This window comes from Neopelma chrysocephalum, unplaced genomic scaffold, assembly GCF_003984885.1.
Source record: "Neopelma chrysocephalum unplaced genomic scaffold, ASM398488v2 Primary Assembly neopelma1_123, whole genome shotgun sequence".
Lineage (NCBI taxonomy): Eukaryota > Metazoa > Chordata > Aves > Passeriformes > Pipridae > Neopelma > Neopelma chrysocephalum.
This window is the reverse complement of record NW_020897785.1, coordinates 343,888-350,167: the sequence shown is the minus strand read 5'-3', so window position 1 is coordinate 350,167 and position 6,280 is coordinate 343,888.

Below are 6,280 nucleotides of genomic sequence, written 5' to 3'. Positions count from 1 at the left end.
ACATGCACAGAGATTCTCTGAGCAGGATTGGAACAAGCTACCCAAGGAAGCAGTGGAATTGCCCTGGAAGTGTTCAAAAGGTATGTGGATGTGGTACTTGGAGACGTGGTTTAGTCATGGCCTTGGCAGTGCTGGGAGAACAGTTGGACTCCGTGATCTTGGAGGTCTTTTCCAACCTAATTCTAGGATACACAGAGGTGACGACTGTCACAGAATCACAGAACGGTTTGGGTTGGAAGGGACCTTAAAGATCATCTTGTTCCAACCTCGTGCCATGGGCGAGGACACCTTCCACTATCCCAGGTTGCTCCAAGCCCTGCCCAACCCGGCTTAGTGAGCTCCAAGGCTGTGCTGACCAGAGGAAGACACCCAAGGTGTCTTTGCTGCCCACACTGGTGCTCACTGAGTGGGAGGATCACCCTCAGCTGGTTGTTGGAATGGAACATCCATGCTGCTGAGATGCCATCCACCCATCTGGGCTTGAGTTTTCTTCCCTTCAGGATTTTTTTCTGCCTTCCCATATTGATGGTTTTACTTTTGCCCCTTGGAGCTGCTGCCATTGCATTGACATTCCTACCTCTGTCCCTGGTTTTACCTTTCTTATCTTGCAGGGCTTTATGCTGTTTCCCATGAGCTGGCAACCTCCTCAGCTCTGGGAGGAGGGTTTTCCAGCTGGGCTGTATCAAGGAGGCCTTGGATTCCAGCTGAACCCAGAGAACAAGGCGGTTCAGGGCCAGCTTTCTGCTCACTCCATCCTGCTGATTCCATGCCAGTTTAATGCTCCAAGTGCTGGCTCGGTGCTGGAGGAAGGGAATGGTTTATGGAACCACTACAGATCCCTTGGGGGATCTGCCATCCTGGTGTGATCCTGGTCTGGAAGAGAAGTTTACTGTGTGTCCAGGGAAGGGAACAGAGCTGGGGAAGGGTCTGGAGCAGCAGGAGCGGCTGAGGGAGCTGGGGGGGGCTCAGCCTGGAGAAAAGGAGGCTCAGGGGGGACCTTCCAGCTCTGCAACTCCCTGACAGGAGGAGGGAGCCAGGGGGGCTTGGGCTCTGCTCCCAGGGAACAAGGGACAGGACAAGGGGAAAGGGCCTCAAGTTGCACCAGGGAAGGTTCAGGTTGGATATCGGGGGGAATTTCTTCATGGAAAGGGTTTTTAAACATTGGAAGGGGCTGCCCAGGGAGGTGGTGGAGTCCCCATCCCTGGAGGTGTCCAAGGAATGACTGGACGTGGCACTCAGTGCTCTGGGCTGGGGGACAAGGTGGGGATGGGTCACAAATTGGACTTGATGATCTTGGAGGTCTTTTCCAACCTAAGTCATTCTTGGATTTACATTGACTCAGCTGAGCAGATACAGCAAAGCCCTGGGTACTCCAAGCAGAAAACGCTCTTTTCTTCCACTCTCTGCACTCTCAGGGTCGTGGGGACAACAGGATCTTTTCTTTTTCCCTCTGCAGCATCCCAGGTGACTGTGTCTGCCCTGACTGCAGGGCTGGGCTGGATGCACAGTGCCTTTCCTTGGAGCAGCCACGGAGTCATGGTAGAGGCTCTTACTTCCCTTCCATTTGGTGGCAGACAAATCAGCCTGGAAAAGGAATTGCTGAGGTGATGATATGATGGAAATCTGAGATATATTGGTCTGGAAAATCATGGAATGACAGGATAGGTAAGGTTGAAAAGGACCACTGGAAGTCATTTCACTGGAAGCAATTCTTCCCTGTGAGGGTGGTTTGGGCCTGGCACAGGTTGCCCAGAGAAGCTATGGCTGCCCCATCCCTGGAAGTGTTCAAGGCCAGGTTGGACAGGGCTTGGAGCAACCTGGGCTAGTGGAAGGTGTCCTAGCTCATGACAGGGGGATGGAACAAGATGGGGTTTTAAGTCCCTTCCAACCCAAACCATTCCATGATAATAAAGGGAACGTTTTACTCCCAACTTCTATTTTAAGCATGAATGAGAAAAGGTGCGTTTGTGGATTTTCTGATAGTACTGGGAGCTTCAGCTGGAAGTTCCCTGTTTGATTAAAGTAACTTTGAGGATTGCTAAAAACATTTGAATTTAATTTTTAAAATAACATTTCAGTCTGGCTACATTTTAGTCCCTTAACAACAAGTGTCCAAGGCCAGGTTGGACAGGGCTTGGAGCAACCTGGTCTAGTGGAAGGTGTCCCTGCCCATGGCAGGGGGGTGGAATGAGATGATCTTTAAAATCCCTTCCAACCCATGGAATGCATGACTCTGTGGAGTCCAACCCGGCTGCTGGTGGCCTTTGAGACAGCACAGAGGGTCAGATGATCCTTTAATTTGACTTTTTTTGGCAGATTCTGCTCAGTCTGTAGTAGACAGAGCGACACTGCTGACACTCCGCGGCTTTGCCTCTCCAAGGGCATTAACTGCACTTTTTCAAGGCTCTGCAGTGGAACAAGAGACTTCTTTGTGTTTATTTTCCTCCTGAAGCGCTTTCCCTCTATTCAAGAGGGACAGCTGGTTTGGTGAATGGTGCTTAACAGTCCTTTCAAACTCAATTAGGCACTTGGGAGCCAGGAGCTGTGAGCATTCGGCTTCCATAGCCAGCTGAGGATTTTCCCCTCTGGAAGCTTTGGAAATAGTGGTCAACCCTGCTTTGTTTGCTCTCTGAACTTTGAACGATTTCATTCAGCACTTTTTTAAGAGGGGAAAAAATAAAATTAAAAAGTAAAATCAAAAAATAATCAGGCTCTGCCCCAACCCTGAACTGACTCTTGTCTTATATTCACAGCAAATTCCAGGGATTTTTTTGTTGGCAGGCTTGACAAGAAACCATTCCTGCGTTTAAATAGTGAAGCCCGAGTGCTTTATCCTTTTGTCTCAGTGCATATCAGGGCACAGTGTTTGTGTAGGGTCTCCTCCTGCCCCGGAGCTGTGCCCGGGTCCTGCCCATCCAGGCGGGAAGGGATGTGATTAATCCCTGTCAGACGCGGTTGGCTCTACCTCTGATCTCCGGGCTGGGGAGATCTCGGTGTGTGCACTGGAGGGTTTTGTTTTGCTTAGCAGAGCTCTCTGAAAGGTTTTCCCCTGATACTTTAATGTTCATCTTTGTCCTGAATGAAAATTAAGACCTAAATGTATCTTTTTTTTTTTTTTGTATTACACCGTTTTTCCTTGGTTTAGTTGAGCTCCACAGAGTATTTCCTGAAGGTACCTTTAACAAAAGCATTCTTAATATTTCAGGATTCCTTTTTTGGGCTGCTGAGCTGAAGGTTCCAGCTCAGTGAGCTGTGCCCTCAGAGGGGCCTGGGACACTTCATGTGTCATATTTTCATGCTTTGGGCTCCTGCCCAGGAGCTTCCATGAGACACAGAACTGAGCTGGCTTCAGGAAGTGTGTAACAAGGACCAGGCTGGTCAGAGCAAAGGTACCAGCACCTCCAGCAACCACAATCTATGGATATTTAAGGAGAGATTATAGGGAATGGGACCAGAGCAACCTGGTCTAGTGGAAGGTGTCCCTGCCCATGGCAGGGGGTTGGAACGAGATGATCTTTAAGGACCCTTCCAACCCAAACTCAACCTAACCCAAATATCCATTCTAGGAATATTTCCCAGACTCCAGACTTTTATTTAAGGAGAATGAAAATTGAATTATTTAGGCAAAACCGCCTTTTTGTCCCCAAGGAGGATTTTTTTTAAAAATTTTTTTGCTGAGATTGCTCTTTCCCTGGATGGAAAATTCCCAACCTGCTTGAGTTGGCAAGCTCTGGTTTTCAGTTAAAGCATATGCTGATGTATGTGTATATCTTGCTGCAACAAAAAGCTGTGGATAAATCAAGAGCTGAAGGCAGCAGGCAGTTCCCTTCCCCATCCCAACAATCCTCATATTGCCAGTGGGAGGGTGGAAAAATGGCAATTACAGTTCAGTCTGCAGGAAAATGACAGCGAAACTATACTAATGAAATAAAATATAATTCCAGCTTTATTATCTGTCCTACAGATAATACTGTAAATTCAGGAAGAATTTCTTCATGGAAAGGATTGTCAAACATTGCAAGGGGCTGCCCAGGGAGGTGGTGGAGTCCCCATCCCTGGAGGTGTCCAAGGAATGACTGGACGTGGCACTCAGTGCTCTGGGCTGGGGGACAAGGTGGGGATGGGTCACAGGTTGGACTGGATGATCTTGGAGGTCTTTTTCATACCGAGTGATTCTATGAAATGCAAAAAGATCCAGAAAATCTGACCTACAGCACCTGTTGCCTGAGAGATGTCACGTAAGAAGAAGGAATAACCTGCTTTTATTTCAATAAAAGGACTATTAAACTCCAAGAACAAAGTTTGCAGCCTCATCATGCTACATTATAGTGATTATCCACTAGCACTGGCTGGAAAATGGAATTCCTAAATGTTTTTGCCTCTCCCTGGCTCATAACATGATGCCTTATTACCCTCCAGCAAAGGCAAGGAATTCTTAGGCAGATTTTTCCCTGGCACCCTGCAAGCTCCTGCTGGCTGCTCCATGGGCTGGACAGCTGGGAGAGGCTGGAGAGGCTGTGGGAAAGGTGCCTGCCTGTTCCTGGAGCATCCAGCACACTCCCAGCCCCTGATGAATGGTTTTGCAGCTGTGAAAAGGGCTCTGGTTTGCAGAGATGGCCGGTTTCGATTTAATTTTAAATGCATTTCAATGCTTTTCTGTCCTGAAATTCCCCTCTGAAATCTCCCGTCAGAACCAGCTTTATTTTAGGGTGTGAGTTTTGAGATTAATTGATCAGGACACTTGAGGGATGAGGGATTTAAATCTGTGAGACCTCGCAGATTTCATGGAATGCCTGGATGTGTTTTTAACAGGCTTTTCTCAGGGTGGTTCATGGAGGTTGCCCTGTTCAAGAGCAATGAAACCCAGTGCTTCCCTGGACCATTATGAGCTACAGACTTCCAGTACCTAAAGGGGGCTTCCAAGAAGGCTGGAGAGGGACTTTTCACAAGGGCATGGAATGACAGGACAAGGGGGAATGGATTCAAAATGAGGGTAGGTATTAGAAAAATGAGATTAGGTATTAGAAAAAAATTCTTCCCTGTGAGGATGGGGAGGCCCTGGCATAGGTTGCCCAGAGAAGCTGTGGCTGCCCTCAGATCCCTGGAAGTGTCCAAAGCCAGGTTGGACAGGGCTTGGAGCAACCTGGGACAGTGGAAGGTGTCCCTGCCCATGGCAGGGGGTTGGAACTAGATGATATTTAAGGTCCCTTCCAACCCAAACCACTCAAGTGATTTTATGATTCCACATGAGCAGTTGTGAATCAACTCCCAGATCTGGCAAGTCACAAATTTTACAGAGTTTGACCCCTGACAGGAAAGCTTTTTGTTACGTTATCAGGTGAAACCTGAGTCCTTTTCATAAACTCACTCTTTATGCTCCAAAGTCTATTTAACAAAATTGTGCTCAGTAAATAGAGTTGGGAAAGTGACCTTTCACTGGTTACAGGGTTTTCCTTCTCTGCTTTGTTCCCTTGCAGACAATGACCCTGATTCATGGCACATCCTGTCAAGTTGTAACTGGCCTCAGCCAACTCTGCCTGAGGCTTCTTCTTGGCCAGCTGTGATGGTGGGAGGAGAAGGGGAGGAAACATTGATGTGGGACTGATGAACACCTGAACATTTCCCACTGAACTGTTTTGGGAGCATTCAGTGTTTCAGGGCTGCTTCCTGGTGTTCAACAATTTCCATCTCTTGGGGCAGATGGAGGTAAATCATAGAATCATAAAATATTCTGAGCTGGAAGGAACCCACAAGGATCATCAGAGGAGGGTGATCATCTTCCACCCTCTGTGTCCTGCTTGGTCAGTGCTGGGATTTTTTTCTCCTGTAATGTTCAATGCTTGCTCCTGCAAATCTCTTCTTACCATGGGATGCAGAGGTGTGGGGTTTGGGTCAATACTGTGTTTTTCTGCTAATTACAGAGGCTGTTTGGTACCAACTAGTGAAATAGTCCTGAGAGACCACATCTACAGGGAGCTTGTGATGCCAACCTTGCACTGAGGTGCCCACAGCAGGGGGTTGGAACAAGGCGATCTTTAAGGTCCCTTCCAACCCGAACTATCCTAGGAATATTTCCCAGATTCCAGTCATTGCTGATTTTTATTTAAGGAGAATGAAAACTGAATTATTTAGACAAAACCTACTTTTTGTCCAAAGGATGAATTTATTTTTTTTTTGCTGACATTGCTTTAGTCAAGAAACTCAAATCCATCTTCAAGGAGTGTAAAGCACCACAAAAAACCCCACAGCAGACCATTCCTTCTGGATCAGGTGGTCATTT